At 44.0% G+C, this 24,318-nt stretch overlaps 1 protein-coding gene across 8 annotated transcripts in view; it reads left to right on the forward strand.

Moving 5' to 3' along the window:
- The first annotated feature begins 11,475 nt into the window (after positions 1-11,475).
- The window catches only part of PER2 (period circadian regulator 2), a 48,492-nt gene continuing 35,649 nt past the window's right edge, over positions 11,476-24,318 (forward strand). Inside the window, exons 1-4 of one of the 8 annotated variants that reach the window (XM_058843734.1) lie at positions 11,743-11,840; positions 19,981-20,037; positions 20,900-20,963; positions 22,775-23,027. The gene's annotated coding sequence lies outside the window, so the exon portion shown is untranslated. Of the gene's footprint in view, positions 11,529-11,742; positions 11,841-18,020; positions 18,287-19,980; positions 20,038-20,899; positions 23,028-24,318 lie in introns of those variants that run through there. The other 7 variants (XM_058843736.1, XM_058843738.1, XM_058843735.1 and 4 more) reach the window with 7 other exon arrangements.

Raw genomic sequence — 24,318 nt, forward strand, 5'->3', positions numbered from 1 at the left:
AACAGGAACTTTCTGGATTAGTTTTGCCATCCTTTTACCTGCTTATCAGTCATCATTTCATAACCACATATGCTCTTGGAATGCTTCAGTCCTCCAGAAAGCTCAATCTGAGATTCATTTCTGGGCTGGCTCAAAACCTCTTTTTATTGTTCTGCTTACTATCTGGGCACAATGTATAGTTCTTACTCTTTTGTTTGCTGTTTTTCTTCAGAAAGAAACTTCTTCAGGACCGCCCATGTCCTCCTTAGGCATCCTGACAGTCCATCCATGCAGGCTTGCCAGCTCTATCTCTTCTGATCATTGCAGTTCTCAGCTCTCTGCTCTGAGTAAAGCTTTGCCAAATTCTGTATGTGCTGGCACAAATGTTTTGGTGTCTGTATCGAAGAAACCTGAAATATCTTAATACCATACTAGAATTTCTCACAACTGCCTTTACCCTCCAAAACCCATGGCAGTCACCCTAATCATCCTGTTACACCTGCTGGGGTTTTTATATCTTTTTCTTCCCTCTATAGCTTAGGACCAACAAAATTATGATTGCTGAATCAACAGTAAGCACTATCCTCAACAATAAATTTCATCCAAATTCTCCTGCCTCTATCACCAAAACAAATCCTATTGATACACCCAGTGCCCAGCCAGATGGCAGCCAGGTGACCTGAGACACTGCCCATCAATCCCCTAACAGCTTTATTTCTGTCTTTTGTTTTACTCAGAAGTCTCACAGTGTGTGTGACTTCTTCTCCCCAGAAAGGTTTTTTATACCAAATGTAAAACTTGCCTCCTGCACTTGCCAGAGGAGGCATTTCTTGACTACTCAAGCATCTCTGTTCTCTTTGAATGCCTGTTGAAAATATTATTATTTCAGGATGCCTAGGGTTGGCAGCTAGATGGAGAAAAGGCATCTTTGGATAGCTGTAAGCACAAGAATCCTCAAGGTCTGTCTTTAACACAGACAAAGAGCCAGCTCACATCCTCTGCAGCTGAGCCTACAATCTGAAACTCCATGGAGTGAGAAAGCCAAGCTTGGCTGTGTAAGTAGGGGTGCTGTTCCCATTTTGGGCTCCCCTTGCCTATATGTAGATTTATCAGCTCTCATGTAGGATATTGAAGTGTCTTCTGATGCCATTAAGACAAGGTATCCCTGTGTCTGGACTTGATTAAAAATGGCCTTTGGGTAGATCATTAGTGCACAGTTAAATGCAGCCTGAACACTTCTTCAGCCTTGTACAACACATCATGGTGTGAGCCTGGAAAAGAGAGGAAGCCAAAGGCACATAATCATTAAAAAGCATATAACCTGTCTGCTCCTATTCAGCCCAGACATGAGGGAAGAGCCAAAATTCAGTCCTCTCAAACTAGCAGCTTCTATTTCTGATTATTTTATCTTTGCAGCCCACAGCACAGTCTCTGGGAGGTTTCTGTAAAGATTTCTGCAACCACCTCTGCCCCTCAAAATACCCTGCCAAGGCTGGGCACAAGACTACATATCTGCAATGCCAGAAAGCATTTAAAGCTTTTAAACTTTCTTTCCCCATAGATAAATAAGTAAATATTTAAAAATAAATGTTGTACTGGTTTTAAAAGTGTCTTCATGGAGGGAAAAACCCCAAAGAACAGAAAATCCCATGTTGTTTGGTTCCAGCTGTCCAGCAGTGCAGCCACCTGCCTGCTGCAGCTCCCTGAAGTGACCCTGCTGGGCACAGGAGGTGTCCAGAGAGCAGAGCCACAAGCACCCCATGGTGCCCAGCCTGGGAATGTCACACAGGGGCAGCTGGTGTGGGCAGCACTGCACTGTGACAGCAGGGGCACTGCCAGTCACTGCTCACTGCTCAAGGGAATTTATTTCACAAACGATGCCAACATAGGCTAAGAGGGTCAGACTCAATCTCAAATGCAATATAAATTTGGTCACAGTTTGTGTGTATGGGATTAGACTGCATTGGGTTAGCCATTCTGCTGTAACTGGCATTCATTCCAATAGTTTTTCAGAACTCTTTTCCATCTCTTGTACATCAGGTTTTTTTAAGCTGAGGCTTCAAATTTCTCAAGTGTTTTCAAACGTAACAGCATTTTTCTTTGTGGGTTTGTCATTGTCTCATTCTTCCTCTCTGCTTCATCCCACCTGTTGTTCTCTGTTTCAGAAATAGTGTTCTTCCTCTTGTCTGCAATAGCTATTACTTCTTAAGTTCATTAACTCTTAAATTCCCCACTTTCTCTATGGAAAAAAAGTAATCAGATGATTTGTGTCTAGGCACAAAAGCTGCACACTTTGCCTAAGCCATCTTTGCATTATCCTGATGCTTACAGGGCTGTTTCCTACACACTGACATTCTCTATTTTGGCATTGCTCAGGTTGACTGATCATGTTGTCTTGTTTGTCATTAAAAGAACCTTTCAAGTCTTGTTTAAAAACAAGTTTAAAATATAAATGCACCTTGGTCTTCAGATGAAAGGATGTGAGTTTCCTGTGTGTTTTAAGCCTGTCCTGTGCTCTTGCAAGCATCAGAAAACTCTGCATTAACATGGAGAAGTACCTGTTGATCCTTCATGGACCATCTCCACCTGTGAGCCAGTGTGAAGCATGTTGCCTGCAGCTGCACAAAGGCTCATGTGCTGCATGGCAGTGACCTCAGCAGCTGAATGGAGCCACTCAACCAGTTATGGATGCAGTCTGACAGCCACAGAACAAACATGACTCATGTAAGAACATTCCCTACCTTACTTTTTAATAACTGGTTTCTCCAAAGTCAGTAAAGTAGAACTGAAGGGGGAACAAAGAGTTCTTCAGTGAGCTCTGCACAGTGTTCTCACACACCCCTTGCTGCGCTGCAGGAGCACGTTTGGAACAAGAGCTCCACAACAATTCCATCTTCTCTGCTGGTGTCCCAGCTCTCCCACTGTAATCAGCTCCTGCAGCAGATATGGACATACCAATGCTAACAACAGCAATACCATTACTAAGGAATGGATGGTTTTGTGTCTATGGTTGTGATAATGATGGTGTTGAGATGAGAACAGAGTTCTGAAAATAAGGAGATTTGTGACCAGTTTGACTATCAATGCTTGGTTGTTTAACTTCACATACAAGAGTGTTCAACTTTCACACTCAGTTTTCTTAACAATGAGATACAAAATTAATTTCTGGTGTGCTTTTGCTTTTCCACCTTGCAGTAAATCAATTACTGCTTTGATAAAACTTTCTGATGAAGTAGAGAATAGAAATTACAATATATCAGGGTAAACTTTGAAAATGAGAGCTTTATTTGTAAAATATTTTTGGTATTATAAAATCTTAACTCCACCAATGCCACTGACAACAAAGAAAAAAATCTTGATTATATAAGGGGAACTGAGGCTTTGTTTCAGATAAAGCTATCAAAGTATGCAAATAGTAACGTAATTTTTGAATGTGGAATGCAGAAATCCTCATAGTAGGTGTTCTCCTACTGTTTCACTATGGTTGTAGTGGGCTGATACTCCAGGACTGCTGTGGCATCCCAAACTGGGAACAATGGAATGCATTCACTTCAGTAGCAGTGGCTGTGCTTGGACAGGCTCAGTGCAATTTTCAAGTATATTTTGTTAATATACAATTATATTAACAATAATAATAATTATATTACATATTGTATATCCTTTTACAATTCATTGTACTGTAATCCAATGTGTGGCTGGGAAAAACTTCATTCAAATAGATTTGGCTTCTGGAAGTGATATTTGACATTAACTCAGTGTGAATTGTAAGATTCTCCATCTCATGATTTGAGGTGTGGTGTAATGGCCTCTGATGTGGCAAGTGCCACATTGGGAACTGATTTGTATTTCTGAGGGACCTGAGTCCAAGTTCTAACAATCAAGTTTGTAGTGAGGTAATAGCTTACAGATAGGGACATCATGTGCTTTAATTGCATATTAGAACTTGAGGAGATGTTTTCTCAGTAGTAAGTCAGTGTATGACAGCAAAAGCTGATTCATTGGTTATTAGGTTCCAGTGAAGTCTAAAATCTGTCATTTAAAAACCATTCCCTTTTTTGGTTTGCTTTCTGAAGTGCCTTGAAGAGTAGGACAGCATCCTCTCTGACTAGGCCAAAATGCAGCTGAAGTCGATTAGCCCAGAGCTGTTTAGTCCAAGCACCTTTTTGCTAGGAAATGTATAATACAGCATCAAGCTATTTACACCTTTCCTGTCTCAGCCTAGAAAACACCTGCTCAACGTGAGTTAAGAGTTCCTAATGTGAGTTGTTCCCTTGATAGGGAATCCCAGATAGGACCATAGGGAAACCAAGACAGTGAAGGTGTAAAGGTGCAGAGGAAAATTCTCCTCTTTCTAGCAGTCCTGTGAGTGGGGGAACACATAAGGAACCAGTTCAGCAAACATAAGGCACTGTGAGTTAGGTGGGCAGCAGCTGTAAGGGCTGCAGTGGAGCCCAGCTGCACACACTGCCGTGTGCTCCCCAGCTGGAGCAAGGCTCTGGCAGGACAGCCTCAGTCACCCACTCCTTGTTTCCCTGTGGGCTTTTCATCATCCACTGAGCTCTGCCTGTCCAGGGAGTGCCCCTGCTTCAGAGCTGCCTTCAGTATTCCTTCCCAGGCTGCCTCCACAGTGCAGACGTATTCTAAGGCTGCCCCAAGTCTTCCTTGTGCTGTATTCACACAAAAAAGACCAAGAATGCTATCACTGCACGAGAGGGATCAGCCTCCAAACTGAGCCCTCAGCGTTCAGTGAAGGCAGCAAAAGCTACCAGCACTGTCACCAACAACAGCTGGTAGGAGAGCAGGGCTGGGGAAAACAAATAATTGTAAATTACCCATACCAATAAAAGCAATGAAAGGTCCCTGGATGTTTTTTAGACCCATGAGAAATAAAGACATGCCAATGCTCACTTAGTTCTCTGTCCAGACCCAAAGAAACCATGAGCCCTACAGCATTTTTAGAAATGCCCATGGAAGGCATATCTCACAGCTCAGCTTCTTGGCAAGGTAAGATTTATTTTGCCTTTCTGTTTTGTTCCAGCTATTTGTTTTTCTCAAATATAGTTCCTTTGCTTTCCTGTAGCACAGCCTTTCCTCTAAGGAACAATAATTAGCTAATATTACTTAGGATCACTAATTCCTGCTTTCTTTTTATGTCCTTTAACCATCCTCCTTTAAGAAATATAAGGGTTTGCTTTGTTTTGATTTGGGTTTTTTTTTCTATTCACTGGCTTTAACTACTTGTTTAATTTTTTTTTTTTTATCATGGAGTTACACAAAAGAAGCATTGAATTCCAGAGTTCCTCTACTGCTAATGAAGTATGACATGTTACAAGTGGATAAAATATGTCTCATTATGGTAATGAGTACTATATTTTAGTGGGTTTCTGTGTAAAAAAGGCTCATGTGATCATTTTGATTTTGTCTGCCTGTTTGCTTCTCCCATTCACATGGTAATTTTAAATTTATTGGCTACTGATAGATAAGAAGAAATCCCAAGGATATTCCAGCCACATAATTGTCAAGAAATTTTACACCTAGGAAACGAGGTAGCTGAGGATTTTCTCCCTAGAGCTGCACTTAGTAAAGGACTGTAGTTAAGCTTATACCAATTAGATACCCGATAATCCACAAAGATGGGAAAAGATTTCCTCTTTGGTTTAGTTACTCTCTTGAGCAAATTGCCAAAGCTGTTTATATCAAAGGGATTTGTCCAAACACACTTTGTATCAGTTCTTCACCCCCTGGTTCTATATTTCAATGACAATGTGCAAAATGAGCTGTCCTTTCTCATTTCCTTTTAATTGATTAGAATTAAACCAAAAGAATTTCTGATTGCCTATCAGAAACTTCTATTTATTGACAGCATCTGTAAAACTTTGTTTACTGAAATCTCTTGAATTGACTTAGTACAAGGGACTTCTGCAATGCCTGATTATGAAAACCCCTGCTTTGTTTTCAGTAGAGTGGCCAGGTACATCAGGTTTTCTTCCTGAAGCAAACTCAGCCAGTCACTAAACAGCCTCTCCCAAAAACAAACCCAAGCTTCCGCTGACTTCAGTGGCAGCAACGAGCAGTTCAAAACAGCTCAAGTGTGAACTAAAGCCGGAAAATTAATTGACACAGAGGAGTAATGGGAAACTCAATCTGAAAATGAAGTGTTTTTAATTAAGAGACACTCTCCAGAATTATACAGAAAGACACTCTTTCCCATTTAAAATTTGGCTCTTCCTTCCTCAACAAGTACAAATCACCGGTCTATAATTAGTAGTGTTAGTGGAAGGAATGGCTGAGCGTCTGGCTGGAGTCAGGCCTGTCGCTGGGACAGGGAGGGCAGTTGGTGTGCTGGAACAGATTCTGGCTAGTTTGCCACTGAGCATCAAATTTCTTACAAATGTTTCTGTTACAATCTGTTAATGTTATCATATTTGTTAAAAATGAGAACAAAATCAGGAAGAAGGGGGCCTCGATTCCCATTAGCTGAGAGCAGCAGTGTCACTCCCTTGCACAGTCATTGTCAGCTTACCTGTGAACGAGACCAGCACCAATCCCATGCCAAAACCTAATCCAACACTTTACGTAATGATTCTTTAATGAAAATTACATAAATGCTCACTGGTGGGGAAGTCAGTAGCCAGATGTTGTCTCTCTGCCCTTATTCAGTTTTTACAGGAAGGTGTGTCTCTCACTCTGTTTCTGCAAGACATTGGTAACACTGCACTCTGCAGCAGATCATAAACACGATGGAGAACAGTAAACTGACTCTGGTCAGCAAATGCAGAGTTGAAATCAATACAAAGAGGGTGCATTAGGAACCAGTGGCGAGGCAAGGGTTGGAACACAGTGTGGTACAGGTCCAGCACCATTTCATAGGCCTGGATGCTCAGGTGGCTGGAGGAATTTGTGTGTCTCAAGAACACCTGCTAAATACGGGCACATTTAATCCAGAAAGGAGTGCGCCTCAGGTATCAAAAGCTATGGAAATATTTTCTGCTGTCTCATTGCCCTTAAAACATCTTTCCAATGCCCTGTCCATGCCATACCTGGATGTGGGAATGTACTTTCTCACCAAGGAATCAGATTGAGCAGCCCACAGGCAGGAGACAAACTCAGGGGGCTTTCTGAGAGACTGACAAATTGAACTGGCTCACTGAGAGGCCAAAAAAATAGCAGAATGGGAAAAGGAAAAGACCACCCAACCATGAGTACTTGGTGGCAGTGGTGCCAACCTTGATGAAAGAGAAATGTTCGATCAGCTCAGAAATACTGTGAAAGCTGTCTTTGGCATAAAAGTATGGATGGTTTTGAATGGCAAAGCCCAACCTGCTGCAATTGCTTTCTTTCACGGCAGAAGAGGATGTACAAGTCCAACACAGTAGGCAGGAACAAGGGTGCACTTTCCTGCTTGGCATCTCTTATTAGCTCTCTTATGCTAATCTAATGACATGTGAATTTCATTTTAAGTGCCTAACTCTGTAATTTGATGTTCCTCTTGGTCTTGGATCCTTGCTCCAGCTCAAAATATGTTCTTTGATCCTGTTTTGGTTTGGCTTTTGTGCTCCCACAGCTGTGATGCAATCCAACCAAAAACTTCTTTCATGGGATATTTTCAGCCCAATTGGTTTCCCAACCTGACTAAGAGTACAGTTGCATAATCAGACTTTTAACTCAGTGGAGGTGGCAGGACTGTTCCTTTTGGTGGATGTGTAAGGACTTGGATGACCTTAGGCAGACTGTGAAATCACAAACTATCACTCTCTGAGTTATGCAGAAAGCTTTAAACCCCTTTTCAACACTGTGAATTCAATTTCAAGCTCTCTTCATTCAGCCTTCTGTGAGGCTGGCTGCAGAAAAGGAGTTGTTAATACACAGCAAACAGCAGGATCTCAGACCTGGAGTGCTCTGAGATGTTTTCCTCTGAGATCATGCTCATGGGCTTGGGGATAAGCACATGGAGATACGGTGGGGAAATACACCCCTTCCATTTGTATCCTTCTAAAAGAACAATTCAAGGCTCCTTCATCTGTCACTTTTCAAGATATTTGGAACATAAAATTACACTGCATTTGCCAACAGAAACTGAATTTAATAAGAATAGTCAGAAAACAGTAAGAATAGGGACAGAATTAAAAACTACATTCACCAGAAGTTGTTAGTGAAGGTTTTCTGTCTGGCAACAAGCAGAAACTTGTGCAAAAGACTTTTGAACTGCAGCACATCTCAGGAATTTGCTGCTTGAGTTGAAGTTCTTTATTGTGTTTTTTACATTCCTTTACATTTTTATCAAAGCATTTTCAAAACTGTATGATATTGCTGTCTATTTGTTACAGTTTGTTCCTACACTCTCAATGCTTTTAGAAAAACCTGTCCATATATTTACCGGTAATGAGGAAAGTGGGTTTTTTCCTTTCCTCCTCCTTTGTCTGTACAGAGAATAAGAGTGACGACTTTTGCTCATTAGCAAAAAAAGCCTTTCCGGATCTTTGCAAGAATCAATGACTGTCAGCGTCACTGTAAATGGTGAGTAATTAGACCTAGGAAATGAAGAATTAGACGTGGGCTCCAGCTGTAAAACATTGATTTTTATTTATTTTTTTTAACTTTTTGATTTTTAAAAAATACTATACTGTTCCAACAGTGCTGTGGAGTATCTTGGAACAGGCAACTTCTACAAGTGGATAGGGAAGCAGAGTTATTCAAAAAGAGAAGCTTTATTTCCTTAGCAAATCCAAGCAAGCCGTCCTCAGGTAGTTTTCCAGGTGGTCTCTAATTATTATTTTTCCATGTTGAAAAGACTTGATTTTTTCCTCTTTAAAAACATACTGTCAATACATCGCTGCTTATCAGAACTGACCGAATTGCTTCAGTTAAGCAAAAATTCTACTTTTTATGTATACTGGGAAAAGGTTTGGCATTTGCGTGTGTGGCTAAAAATCTGCTGATCTGAGTGTGAGAAGCAGCGGGATTCCATAGGAAAGCCCCGGAGAGCAGCATTTTCCCGGCGGGACCGCACGAGGGAGCCGGGCAGCGCTCCAAGCTGTGCCCCAGCTCACCCGGCCTTGGGGCAGTGCCAGTGGGGCACCTGGCGTGGCAGGCACACACGTTAAGGGCTCGTGTAAAATACGAATGATTTGTTCTCGCCATGCTCCAAGAGTTACAACTGAACACACAAAGAAAATAAAGGTGGGGGAGAAAAAAACCCACAACCATTTAAATGCTTTTCTTACAAGCTTTGTGTTCTTTAGGACCGTTTGTGTGTGCATATATGTATTTTACTCCTGCTGCTATAAAAGCTCTCATGTTATAGCTACTTACCAGGCAGCATGACTTTAAAAGCAAACATGTAGAACCTGTAAAATTTTGCAATAACTTTATTTTGCTTTGTTCCTTAGTAGATGAGCCATTGAGTCAATAGCAATATTCACTCCTTTAGAAGCCTGTGCTCTTTTTACTTCACATTGGAGGTGTCTGGAATAATTTGTATCTACACATGTGATTTCTCTTGTGCCAATTTTCTGGAAGTCACAGAATTTGGACTGAATTTGGTCAGGGTGCATAATCACATTTTCAGTAACACAGTTTTTGGTACATTAAATACAAAGCTGTAACTACTAAAAGGTTGTATGAATAGAACTTAAAAATTATTCCCATAACCTTGGCTGATACATCCAATTAGTATCCCTTTAAAATAAGCAGAACTCAAGTAATGCCTCTGGTAGTTACCAGGGTGGGAAAGGTACCGGCTATTTGTGGTTTTGGTGGTTACTCTTCTGCCAGGACTGGCATGCCCTGCTGCAGTAGGGAATGTGAAGTCAGGAAACTCATTTAGCTCTAACACATTGCCATGGTTTGCCATCCTTCTCATATTTGTAATCAGATGGGGTGGGGGGCAGTGTGGATCTCAAGATTTTGCTTTGGTTGAAGTGCCTTAGTTTGGGTCTGTGGGAGGAGACCACAGCCCTTAGCACAGAGCCAGGGACAGATATTTTTGACACATAACATGAAAAATAGCATCCCATGAAAACCAAGAATATTATTGTACATCCCTTTAACCCTAAAGCAGAGAACTTAAAAATAGACAATGAAATTCTGGATGCGAAGACCTACCAACAACGAGTTGACCAAACTACACAAAGACTACCTAATTAGGATTAATCTTAAAATTAGACTCCTCAGAGGAGTGCATACTAAGAATGGTACTCTGGTAAGCTGACTTGTGCATTGCAACAAATCCAGTTGCAGAATCTGGTCCTAATGCTTCCGCTGCCCACCCCCTCTCCTCTCCACAAGTTAAATACGCCACAGTCCTTCACTCACAGGCTGTTTCTGTAACAGTCAGAGCATAAATATCTGTGTACCTAATGGACTTACCCTTAACACCGCAGTGAGGGAGGGAAGTGGCATTAACCTCATTTTGCAGATAAACAGTGATGGCTCTGTCCTGTGTTTCAACCTATGGAGCAACTGCACGCATGCAGCGAGTGAAAAATGCTGTCAGCCTGAAAGTGGCATTGGCACACTCTGCTCCTTCTTTGCAAAGCCAAGTACCATAGTGGAGATAGAGGAAGCTCAGAATATGGATAAAGTAACATTAATTTCTCAGCTGATTGCTCCGCTTAGCCCTGGGGATGTGGAGACTGGAGCAGAGCTGAAGGTGGTTTAGCAATGGGCTATTGGGTTATCCCACTGAACTGCAGCAGCCCAAAGCTCAGGTTCTCTCACCAGGGTGGGATGGATGCGCAGGGGCCTCAGCGAAAACCTGTGACCGATGGACGAGAATTCATTTAATTCCTTGTTACTGGAAGATGGGAAACGTCAATGGTCTCTGAATGTTTTGCTTGAACAGAAGAGTAAACTATTTTTTTTAATAAATATGAAAAGCTTCTTTAAATAGTCGGAATGGAAAGCAATCGTATGTTAAAACATTACCATATGCAGAACTACTGTTCCCGAGAACAGTACAGACGTTGAAGAACTCGGAAATTCTCCGTTTGATCATTATTGTAGTTATTCAGCGTGATGCTGCAGCCCTGCGCTCTCCTGCGCTGCCCATTGCTTTGTGACCCGGCGTCCCCAGCACAATACGCGGGGGCAGTTTCGAAACTTCAGGGCGTGCACCGAGCGCGGGCGGCAGCATCAGGAAACGGGATACGGGCGCTACTGCCTTATGTAAGCGAACCGAGCGGCGGCAGGGTGACCCCGGAGGGCCGCGGTGCCGCCTGCGCGGGCCCGGGCTCGGCCCGGAGCGCGGGGCTCTCCCGCCGCCCTCACGCCCTCAGGCGGGGCCGAGCGGCGCTGAGGGGCCCGGCCCGGCGCGCGCACCAACGGTCTGTCCCCGCGCGCGCGCGCGACACGTCACGCGCGGCTCCGAGCGGGCCGGGGGCGGAGCCGCGCTCCCTGGGGCGTCACGTGACCCTGCCCACTCCCCCCTTCACCCCCCCCATCCTCCTCGGCCCTGCGGTCCCGCAGCGGTGCTGGCGCCGGGCGGGAGGCGCGGGTGGAGGCGAACCGAGCTGCCGCGGCTTCGGCGGAAGGCGGCGCGGGAGCCGGCGGTGAGTGCGTCCCGGTGGTGGCGGCGGCGCGGGGGAGGGGAGGGGCGGGCCGGCGGCGGGGCAGGCTCGGGAGGCGGCCGCGGCGGTCGGTGGAAACATGGTGCCACACGTGAGGCTTATGTAAAGTGAGCGGCGGCCCGCGCGGCCAATGGCAGCGGCGCGCGCCCCGCCCCCGCCCGCGCGCCCCGCTGGCGTCACTCGGCCGCGGCCAATGGGGGCGCGGGCGGGGCGGGCGCGCGGCGGCCGGTCACGTTTCTGCCCGTATGAAGCCCGAGCCGGGACGCGCTGGGCCGGCGGGACGCGCCGCGCGCGGTGAGTGGGGGCCCGCTGGGCGCCCTCCCCGCGGCGGGAAGGGGCTGGGGGGCCCGCGGGGAGCGGCGGGAGGGGGCGGCGAGTGGCGGCCGCAGGGGGCACAGGGGCTCTCCTTCCTCCCCCGCCTGCCGGGCCGAGGTTACATAACCCTCGCGCCCGGGCTCTCCCGTTGCCGGGACGATCGAGGCGCGGGTCGCTCCTGTGCCGCGGCGTCCGGCCCGCTGCCGCCCCCGGCCCGCTGGGGACGGGACGCGCGGGGCTCCCTCTGAAGGGCGGCTGTGACACGCCCCCCCCACCCCGCTCCCCGTGGAACCGCAGCGAGGGAAGCGGCCGCCGGCTGTGAGTCGCTCCCGTGGGCGGGGTGCGGGGCTGAGTGCGGCCCTCGCCCGGCTTGGACCGGGAGAGCCTCCGGGCGTGGGGGCACAGACACACCCACCCCCAGCGGGGGCTGCGGCGGGAGCTGGGCTCTGCGGGGGGCGGGCTGGGGCGCTGAGGCGCGCTGGCCCCGGAGCGGAGGCGGCGGGCACCGGTGGCAGCGGGGCCGGGCCCGGCTCTCCCGGCGGGGCTCCGCTCTGGCGTCCCTGCTGGCCGCGGGCTGCAGCCACGTCTGTGCCGGGGGCAGCGCCGGGCTGCGGAGCGGGGGAAGCGGCGGGGAGCGCGCCTGTCCCGGGGCGCTGAGCGGCACCGCGGGCCCCGCTCCGCGCCCGCCCCGCGCGGGGACCGGGCTGGGTCCCACCGGGCCGGCGGGATGGTGCACGGGAGCAACCGTGCGGCAGTGAGGAAGGGAATCTCACCGCCGATGAGATGCGTGAGTTACAGGTAGAGTAGGCAACAGGTGCTGTCCGTTTGTTTTTTGTGTTGCCTGTTGTTCTAAGGACACTCTGTTCCTTGAGACGGTGTGGCTGTGCTGCTGTTCACATTAGGTGCATACTATTGCATGCATGATTACAAAACCCTTTATGTAAGTACAGTTTCATGCAAATAGATGAGCAGCATGGTAACAGTCAAGCTGACGCTTTACATTTGACTTTGCATAACAGGGTAGGATAAAGGATTGCGTTTCTCTGTGTACCATAGGAACTTAAAAAGGCCTTCCAGGAGGTCGGTATGAGATCTCAGGTACTTGGAAACTACAGTACTTAGCAAGTGTATACCAGTGAAAAAGTAAACTTGACTGGGACAGTGCATTGATTCTGATCAAACAAACAGAATCATTAAGTATGGAAAAGACCTCTGAGGTCCTTCAGTCCAACTGTTTCATCCATATGTCCAATCTAAATCTACCCTCTTGCAGTTTCAAACCATTGCCTCTCATTCTGTCACTACATGCCCTGCTAAGAAGTCTTTCTCCATCTTCCTTGTAAGCTCACATCTTTCTTTTCCAAGTGCAAGACTGAAATTTATTGTCTTGGGACATCTGAGATTGAATAGCTATCACAAGTAAAGGGAAAGAAGTGGAAATTCTCTAATTATTCTAGCAGAAAGAGTATCTGTCAAGTCAAAAGTAGAGTAAAAACCTGATTATTATGGTGAGAAACCCTCCCAGGTTGCCAGTATTGTTTCAGCCAGTTTGATTGGTGTTAGGGAGAGTGCCCACATTGTTGCACTGTAACATCAAGTTCCTTCTTGCTTATGCTTGTATGTGTTTGAGTGCTTTTGTGATCTTTCTGTTTTGCCTTTGTCTCTGAAACTTGCATTATTTCTGCAAAGTGAGGAGGTTTCACTGGACTGGTCTGTGTTGTTGCTCCATGCAAAGCTAAATGTTAGTCTTGTGATGATGACACTGTCCTGAGGTGTGGAGTCCTGATTCTGGACTGTGTGGTTGCTTACCTCACTGGTAACACACAGAGGAAAAGAGATGGCCTTTGGCCTGGAGTAGTAGAAAAAAAATAATACCCTTCAGGTTTTGGTGAGGTTTTGGCTGTTTCAAGTGTGTATTTCAAGACAGAAGGAAGATACTTTAGTTGGGTGCCATAAGTGTCAAACACTGCAGTGAAAGGGCATGGTATGTCCTGTGAAGAAGTGGTTTGGCTTGAGGGAGTTCAGAAGGCAAAGGCATGGAAAGCAGGTTTTTGGCTTTTGTGCACTTCATCAAATTTGGCAAATTTTTGGTTTCATTTATAATTCAAAAACTGCATGGTTTTGCTGGAATTTTTGTTTATTGGTGGGACTTGTTATAAACTTCTTATATTTTTTCCAGCAAACAAATTCTGTTAGTGAAAAACTAAGTAATCTTAATTTTTACAATTTACTGGTTTTCATTTTGGATTTCCATAGAGAGGCATTAAAGAGTCGGCATATTCTTTGTATAATACCTTTTCTGCTTTTTCTTCTTCCAATCATAAGATTAAAGTATGTAACAACACAGTTTATTTGATAAACTTACTTGAGCCTCTCCCTGTGCAATACACTCTCACAGTAATAAGTTTTTTTAGTAAGCTGAGATGCTGAAGGAGTTTAGTCTCAAATAAGAATACAGTGAAGTGGGGAAAGTGATTTGCAGTAGAGTTCTGGATGTTTCTTCTACCTCAGACGTTTATTACGACCAGGAAGTGTTTGGCTTAGATACAGACTGATAAACAGTTTTCTTTTTCCTGGGTTCTTGCCACACCCTTATTTCTCTAACATCTTCACAGTGTTAGAATATGCTTTACTGCAGGAAATCCTTTTTTCACCCCTCAAAGAATAAGGAAATGATCAAGTTGCCATGGGATGAGGTATATTTGTTGTGGTTTAAGAGCAAGAAGATTACTAGTAGCCAGTAAAACAAGTAAATTATCACTAGTCTAGATCAACTGTAGTGTTTTCCATAGGGTTGCTATGGTTGGCCTATGTTAAAAGGAACGTCATGTTCTGAGCAAGGCCTTGTGTAATAGCTGGCATGAGTGTCCTGTAGACACTGTATTATACTCATAACATTACCACATCATAATTACTAGATAATCAGGTGTTTCTGAAAAGGAATTTTTGCCTCCAGTTTTGATTGCATGGCCTAGAATGCCTCTATAAGGATGGTGGATTATAGAGATTTTTAACTGGATTGTCTTACTGCATTCATACTTTCCACATTCAGTTATATCCCTGTAGTGCAAGTTTTAAACTGTTTCAATATTCATTATGTTAACTTAGCTTGTCAAGCACTGAACAGCAAAGGAGTCAGTTAATACTTGCATTATTCTTTGTGATATTGTTGTATTGCTCAAAAGGGCTTTTACTTGTTCTTTTGGTTACGGATGAAGTCAGATGCAGAAACTGTTGGTCTTGAAGGTAATGCTGCTGCTGTTTTGTGTCCTGTGTAAGAAATGTCCGTCAGCTTTCCTGCTGGAAGTGCTGCCTTAACCTTAACCCCTGCTGTGGCATCAGACTGGAACATTGTTCATTGGTGTTGGTCAGCAAAGAAAGCTTTCTTAAAGTAGAGCTGACATTTAAAAAGTAGAACCAAAGCTACATTGCCTTTTCATGTAGAACTCTGCCTTCTGACACTTTGTTTGTGAGGGGATGAGGATGTTTCTTTTTAGACTTCTTTCTGTGAAGTATGTTTAAAGGACATGGGAAAAGAGAAGGTAGCAGTCAAAACCACACTTCAGAGGGCGATAGTTTTGCTATCTGTTGCTGAGATTTCTTGCGGCCCCAGGCTGCTTTTGTGAAATCGTGTGGCAGGGAAGAGCAGAATGAAGAAGGGCCGGATGATTTGAGCGTCTGTAAAGCGAGTGGAGATGTTTGCAGTGCCTCTTGGAGCACGTTGTGGCCTGCTGCCGGCAGCCAGCAGCCATGTGTAGTAGGCAGGCACCGAACACATGGGACTGCACATGCCTGGCTGGCCATGCCGGGATCTGAGCCTCTGCTAAGTGGCTTAGCACATCACCAGGCACGCTTGTGCAGCCTGCTCGTACTCTGCCTGCCCACACTGCTGGGACATGGGCAGGCTGCTGTGTCCCTGCTCTGTATTCCAGGGGACATGGGCAGGCTGCTGTGCCCCTGCTCTGTATTCCAGGGGACATGGGCAGGCTGCTGTGCCTCTGCTCTGTATTCCAGGGGACATGGGCAGGCTGCTGTGTCCCTGCTCTGTATTTCTAGGGACATGGGCAGGCTGCTGTGTCCCTGCTCTGTATTACTGGGGACATGAGCAGGCTGCTGTGTCTCTGCTCTGTGTTCCAGGGGACATGGGCAGGCTGCTGTGCCTCTGCTCTGTATTCCTGGGGACATGGGCAGGCTGCTGTGCCCCTGCTCTGTATTCCAGGGGACATGGGCAGGCTGCTGTGCCTCTGCTCTGTATTTCTAGGGACATGGGCAGGCTGCTGTGCCTCTGCTCTGTATTTCCAGGGGACATGGGCAGGCTGCTGTGCCTCTGCTCTGTATTTCTAGGGACATGGGCAGGCTGCTGTGCCTCTGCTCTGTATTCCTGGGGACATGGGCAGGCTGTGTGTCCCTGCTCTGTATTCCAGGGGACATGGGCAGGCTGCTGTGTCCCTGCTCTGTATTCCAGGGGACATGGGCAGGCTGCTGTGCCCCTGCTCTGTATTTCCAGGGACATGGACAGGCTGCTGTGCCCCCTGCTCTGTATTACTGGGGACATGGACAGGCTGCTGTGCCCCTGCTCTGTATTTCCAGGGACATGGGCAGGCTGCTGTGCCCCTGCTCTGTATTTCTAGGGGACATGGACAGGCTGCTGTGCCCCTGCTCTGTATTTCCAGGGACATGGGCAGGCTGCTGTGCCTCTGCTCTGTGTTCCAGGGGACATGGGCAGGCTGCTGTGCCTCTGCTCTGTATTCCAGGGGACATGGGCAGGCTGCTGTGCCTCTGCTCTGTATTCCAGGGGACATGGGCAGGCTGCTGTGCCCCTGCTCTGTATTTCCTGGGGACATGGGCAGGCTGCTGTGTCCCTGCTCTGTATTTCCTGGGGACATGGGCAGGCTGCTGTGTCCCTGCTCTGTATTCCAGGGGACATGGGCAGGCTGCTGTGCCCCTGCTCTGTATTCCTGGGGACATGGGCAGGCTGCTGTGCCCCTGCTCTGTATTTCCAGGGGACATGGGCAGGCTGCTGTGTCCCTGCTCTGTATTCCAGGGGACATGGGCAGGCTGCTGTGTCCCTGCTCTGTATTCCTGGGGACATGGGCAGGCTGCTGTGTCCCTGGTCTGTATTCCTGGGGACATGGGCAGGCTGCTGTGTCCCTGCTCCGTATTTCTAGGGACATGGGCAGGCTGCTGTGCCCCTGCTCTGTATTTCCAGGGACATGGGCAGGCTGCTGTGCCTCTGTTCTGTATTACTGGGGACATGGGCAGGCTGTGTGTCCCTGCTCTGTATTCCTGGGGACATGGGCAGGCTGCTGTGCCCCTGCTCTGTATTTCCAGGGACATGGGCAGGCTGCTGTGCCTCTGCTCTGTATTCCAGGGGACATGGGCAGGCTGCTGTGCCCCTGCTCTGTATTTCCAGGGACATGGGCAGGCTGCTGTGTCCCTGGTCTGTATTCCAGGGGACATGGGCAGGCTGCTGTGTCCCTGCTCTGTATTCCTGGGGACATGGGCAGGCTGCTGTGCCCCTGCTCTGTATTTCTAGGGACATGGGCAGGCTGCTGTGCCTCTGCTCTGTATTTCTAGGGACATGGGCAGGCTGCTGTGCCTCTGCTCTGTATTTCTAGGGACATGGGCAGGCTGCTGTGCCTCTGCTCTGTATTTCCAGGGGACATGGGCAGGCTGCTGTGCCCCTGCTCTGTATTTCCAGGGTTACCTTCAGGTGTCAGTGGGGTCTTTGTCTGGATGCCTGCACCAGTATAGAATCCTCTTTCGAGGCCCTCTGTCCCTCTTGAGTTACCAGGGGGCAGCAGCAATACACTGAGTCTCATGTGAGTTGCCCAGGCAGTGGTTCTAAAGGGCACATTTTTTCCTGCTTATCCAAATATGAAAGGGAAGCTATGAGAATTTGTGTGTGTGGAAGCTTTTGTGAAGTCAAGAAGTTTTTGTACAGATGTTGTCAGCGACTGGTGATCTGCTGCTGAAGTAGTGTGTGTGGTAGTCCTAGAGAAGCCTCATGAGTTCTCTGACTTCTTTTTTTTTTTTTTTTTTGGGAGTCTGATTTAGACAATTTCACTTGTAGAAGGCAGTCAGAAGTCAGGTTTACTTTCCTTAACATATATAACCATGGAGTATGGTTTTCATTTTTCCTTAATTTTCTCCCAATAGGAAGGAAAATTTTATTGAGGATGCTGAAGGGGTTGTGATTCAACATGCTGTTTACACGAGTGGACTGAAATACACAGAAAGCATTTCTTGGGGGAAGAGGATGTGGAGATTCTGCAGGTGGTGTGAGCAGACTGCAGAAGTTCAGTACAAGCAATTCCAGTGTTGATCCTGACAGGATTTGATGCTGGGAAAGAAACCTCATCTGTATGCCAAAATGTCTGGGAAAGACTTTAGTTTTGCTTCCACCTGTTTTTGAGCATACCATGGTAATTCTTAACATTTGATTTTTCTTTTAGGTAGAATAGCTAGAGATGGGCAGAGATTTCCTGGTATAGATGGCCTTTTTTTAAGTAGAACTGACTTTTAAAAAGTAGAACCAAAGCTACATTGCCTTTCTAACATCCTGTCCTGAAGCAGAGGCAATTCACTGTTAAATAACACCTGCAATTTATTGTAATTGAAGCTTAGGGAGACAAGATGAAGTGGTGAGGATGTCTAGTACTTGGTTTTTTTTTTCTTGGTTTCACTTCCTATCCTCCTTATTCCTTGCAGCTTTTGTATCTTAGTACAGTTTTTGTGCTTGACCTTATTACATGTACTTTTATGTTTCTGCTTAGTTTCTTTAATTGTACAAAGATGTTCAGTGAATAAAGCACTTATTGATTTCAATTATATCTCTGCCATGGTTCTCCTGTGACTTGAGCTCTTATTTCAGCACTAATACATCCAACTCCTAGGACAAGTACATGGTATTTGTTAGGTTGCTGCAGTTTTTGGAGTGGATTATTGATGGGATGGGGACAAGAATTTATTTGGCACAGTGTCTTCCAGAAGGGGACTTTGATTCTGACTGAAATTTTGGGCAGGGTGTGAAGCACAGCAGTGTCTGAAGAGCAGCATTAGCCTGGAATACAGTAAATGTGATGAAAGTATGTCCTTTTTCTGAAAGGAGAGGATACGTAGTGGATACACAAATACACTGCTTAATGGAGATGTCAACAAATACTAAAGTTGATGTATGGTATTAGATAGTTTTAGATCTAGCTTCACCTATAATAAAGGTGAAATATATGGCTGCATGGTGGGACATGATAATTTTTGCCTCCTTTCTGTGACAACACTCGGCAACCTCAAATGTATAATTTTTGTCATTTTTTTCAAAAGGGGCAAGACCTGACATGGAAATATTAAGAGTTCTGACTATTGATGTTGTGTTTAATAGTCTCTCCAGTTTGACTCAGGAAGACAGTAGTATTTTCTGGTTACAAAGAAAATAAAGTGTTTTTTTAATTCACACTGCATACAAGTAATTTTGCATAGCTTTAAGAAGGCAGCTTTTATAAGACTGGAAGCTGGAAAGAAGGATGTCTAGAAATTAGCATGGGACATGTGAAGGAGATGGTGTTTAGTGTCTTTACAAGATGTCTCAGCAGGCTGGGTTTTTTAATGGCAAATACCCAAGCTGTTGGCAATTAAACTTGACTCTGGGTCAAGTCTCTTATTCAAGGTGAAAGAATAAATTTGAGAGACAGTTTGTTTGCTGTTGGGGTTGATCAGATCCACTATGGAGTTTTCAGCACAGGTGGTGGGTTTAACAGTGCAAGGAATACTTACCTGAAAGGGTAAAATAGACTTTATTTCTGCTCTGGCAGACATGAGAATTGGGGGCAGGGGGCTTCTTAGGGTTATAAAGGGAACAGAATTCAGTGGGTAGTTATTCTGTGCATTGCTCAAGGAACCAATTTAGAAGTTAGGTTACAATAATAAATATTCTTATCAGTAAAATTTCTTGCATTTCCTCTCATCTTGTATTTATAGTCTTTATAATTGTTCTTCACCTGTGGAAGAGATATTTTACATGGTTGGACTTGTATTGCATTATGAAATGTACTTGATTTATCTTTTATAATAAATTTTTATCTTCCTAATAAAACTTGATATTCTTTTTTTTTTTTAATAGGAATATATTGATGACACATTGAGATTTTGAAAGATCATGATTAGTACATTCATTGAGGTGAGTGTTTTATGCTGTACTCAAGAAAGTGATTTGTGATATCAGTTCTTTCTTAATGACTCTGAACTTGGGAAGGTGGGAGGTGTCTCTGTGATTTTGTTATTGCTCATCTGTGTATTTCCTTTGAAATGTAGTGTCAGAATGCCCAAAACCAGAGATCTTCAGGGCTTTACATTTCTAAAGGCCTGTTGCACAAATCATTAAGTACATGGAAATGCTCTGGCTTCTCTAAATCTTTATGAAACTGGGATTTAGTGTAGTGTCAGTATTAAGATATCATCTGTGTTGTTTGCTGTGCAGATGTTTATTAATAGCTTCCATTTTTTTGATTGCTCGTGCAGGTGTTAAGGAACTTTAAAATATGAGGAAAATTTTGAGCTCCAGAAAACCAAGTACCTACTGTTACTTAGATAATCAGGATGATAGCCCAGGAAGAAAAGAGAAAATATTATGCTCCCAAACTTGAATTTAAAAAAGTAGATCATAACTTCCAACAGTGTTTTTTGAACAGCTGTGCTCTCCTTCGAAAATGAAGAAAAGTTCATTGTTATTGGAGCAAAAAAAGGAGATGTAATTAAAGGAGTATGGTGGAGGAATGTAATCTTTGATGCACAGAAAATTTATAATGTGCTTTCAATAAATGTGGTCTGATGATGCCACAGTATTGGCCCCAGACAGGAAAGACAGCTGATCTGGGTAGTAATATTGCAATACAGATGGAATTGTAACTGAGATTTTGAGGATTAACACTCCAATGTCTGTTTAGTCTAAAAGAGAAAAAATCCCAAACCAAGCTGTTTTTCTATGGCTGGAAAATGTGATCTGAATAGATTCTAAAATCTGACTCTTTTCAATGCTGCAGGTGTGACTCCAGTTCTCTACAGAAAGTGAACCTGGTTCAGCTTGGTTTGCCTCCTGTATCACAGGTGTGTTCCTACAGCAGAGTTTTCACTCCTTTATACTGTGTGAAGTCTTCTGTGCTTAGAAGAGATGTATATATCAGTATGGAAGTAAATGAGGAAATATCACAGGTTCTGTATTCTTCATAAACGGAATAAATTAGACTTCCTTCTGTGCAAAATACCTTATTGGAGATGCCATTGGGCATACTCAATCACCTGTACATTTCCTCTGAAAAATAATAGAGAACAAGTAGAATTGGCTGCCTCTAATTCTGCTCAGACTGTTTAAATATGAGTCATTCAAACCAGGCACTTTGTTTCAGATAAAAAAACCTTTTGATGTAGATTTGTCTTACTTTCTGTTAAATTGTAGAAAGGAATTCTTAGAAGGAGAATTTTTAGTAGTTTGCAAGGACTATTCTTTCTTAATGTTTTAATGTCTTCTTAAATGTGTTAAATACATGAAACCAATATGATACACAATTAAAATGGTACATGCTATTACTGTGAATATATCTTCAAACTTAGACTTTTGAAAACCTTTTTTACTTTTTTTAATTGAAGGTTTTACAGGGAGTTGAGTTAGTGTAAAGGAATTGCAAGAGCTGTTGTTAAACAAGGATTTAGCTGGTGCTGAAAGACGTTGCACATTTTCAATGTTCAGGATAAAAACTGAAATCTGCAAGTAGTTCTGGCTACAGCAATTTCTAACGCTTCTTGTGGTCAGAGATAAAGCCTTTAATTTAAATTATGTATCATCAGTTTAAGATAAAAACCAAATCAAAACATCTAAAGAACCAGTTCATACAGTTTTATACCATAATATGAGTATTTTAAAACTTGTATTGGCTTCATGATGTCACACAGGACGGAATGTTGTGAATAAATTCTTCCTTTAGTCTGGCCAACACAAATGTACTTTTAACAGTTGGTAGATGTGCAGCATGTTAAATTAAGGCATGTTAGCATGGGCTGTCTTCCAAAGTGGTTAGCCTGGGATTTGAACACTGTTCCAAACATTTCTTCAGCATATTCAGATGAAGCACTTAGAATGATGTAATTGTCTGTCACACAAATGCTGCTCTTCTGAACTTCATATTCTCCCATTTCTTTGTGCCACAGGGCAGTGGCATGCACCAACAGAATTAGTTTCATAGATTTGCTAGAAGAACTTTCAATTTCTTTGTTTTTCATCAAAATTCCCAGTGTTTCTCTTGAGAAACTTTTTATTAGAAAGAATAATAGTGTTAATGGACTTCATTAGTAGCGACCTCTGACGATAAAGAAACACTTTTTTGCTGTGAGAGTGAGTGAGCACTGGCATAGATTGCCCAGAGACTATGGAATATCCATTTCTGGGAATACCCAAAATTCATCTGTTGGTGGTCCTGAGCCTGCTCTTGGCTAACTCTGCCTGAGCAGGGAGCTGGACATGGTACCTCCAGAAATCTCTTTTGATCTTAATCATTATGGAAATTGAAATTTTGTAACTGCCTGGTAAAATCTTTAATGCTCTTACCAATCCTACTGTGATAGACAGTCATAAAATGATATTGCAGCCAAACCTGATGAGCACTCGGAGCTCTGCTGACCACGTCAGGCATTTGGCTCTGTGCCATGTGTTCCAGTGGTTGTGTCAGCCCATGCACACTGGACATAGTGTGATACCACTCTGATTGTGAATCCTAAGGGTTATTTTATCTAGAGCAGAACATGCTATTGCTTTAAAACTCTCAAAGACGTTATTTCAGAGCAAAAGTGTTAAAAATGCAAATTTGTGTCTTCTTCCTCTGCTGTATGACAGTTTCATGCTTAACCAACGTTTATCTGCATAGGAGTGACATAGCTGTGAGCATCTCTCTGGTATCTGTTTGAAGAGGACACTGTTGGGGGGCCCAGGTATTTCTTTTATATTTTATAGTTATAGAGGTGTCCGGACTCTGTAATGGTCAAAGATTTCCAGTAGAAGAGGATGAGACAAGAATTAAATGCATGTGGGACACTCTGGACCTAGGCACCTCATGCTTTCGATGCTAGCTGGGAGGGAGCTTGATAAACACTTTTGCCACCTTTTCATAGAAAAAACAGGTAAGAAACACACATAATTATTATGATTCATGCTAGTAGAAAGATGCTTCCCCTCCTGCTCCTCTAGAGTTTACGCAGAAAATATATTGTTCTGTGTTTGTGTTATATTTAAACTGGGGTTTCAGTCACACACACACACACACACAAATATATATATATATATATATATGTACTCATTCAGAACAATATTTTGGGTATAAACTGGGAGTTACCTTATTTGAAGCCAAAACATTTTTTAGCCTAAACCCATACTTATTCTTAAATTCAGTTTGAGTTTCTTCAGTGAGGAAACAATCTGATTGGAAGCATTCTCACTGTGGATGCCAGGGCCCTGATCTGGTCCTGATTTCCTGGATAGGTGCTGCTATAAATTCAGGGTGGCACTCAGATGGTTCTGGAACAAGGCTGTGTCCTGATCAGTTCCCTTGTAAAGTGACAGCTGAAAGCAGTGGTTAATGAAGATGTTAATGAAGTGGTTAATATAAGGCTATTAGTAATTCTTACTTGAATAAGAGTCTTGTGTTCAGGATTTTCTTGAGCTGAGAGGGGAATCCTTATCAAAGAGCTGTGAAATAAATACTGTGAAATTCGGATTTTATGGGAGTATTTGTGGCATACTAGATTTTGATAATTTTGTAGACATTGACACCTCATTGCTTGTTTAGGAAAAGAGCAAAACTTGTTAATTATTATTTGGAGTAAGTAAGTAATCTAGTAAAAAAGTTTTCTTTTTTTAAGTAAAAAGAACTCACAAGAAATTATTGAGCATCGTTGTTATTGTTTCCTATAATCTGAGAATATTGCCATCTCTTTTTTTTCCGCCTTCCTAGAAAAGTCCCAGTGAAGGTATTCTTTTAATTGTTCTTGCCAGGAAAACATGAAGCTCTTAGTGTTGGTGAAACTGTGCAGTTGAACAAGTCACTTCTTTTATTATTGCTTGTTTTCCAACATTTTCTCTTAACGTTTTTCAACTCCCAAGCATTTAATTATTGTCTAATTGCACATAGAGAATGCATTCATTGTAGATGTTAATTTTCAATCATATCTAGAATTGCGTGATATGACTAAACCCTTGCTACTTATTTGTCATCTAAATAAGAAAACTTTTATAATTTTGCAAAGCAAAAATCCAGAAGACATTTGGAAGTCCTTCTTGTTGACAAGATCTTCAGTAAAATTTAATCCTGGCTGTTAGGAATGTCTCCCATAGGTTCTAGTACATTTAAAAGTACCTAAACATTTACATGTCTATAGGCATAAAATGTAGTGTGGCTCTTGCTCTGTTGGGAAT

Source organism: Poecile atricapillus, chromosome 8 (genome assembly GCF_030490865.1).
Source record: "Poecile atricapillus isolate bPoeAtr1 chromosome 8, bPoeAtr1.hap1, whole genome shotgun sequence".
Lineage (NCBI taxonomy): Eukaryota > Metazoa > Chordata > Aves > Passeriformes > Paridae > Poecile > Poecile atricapillus.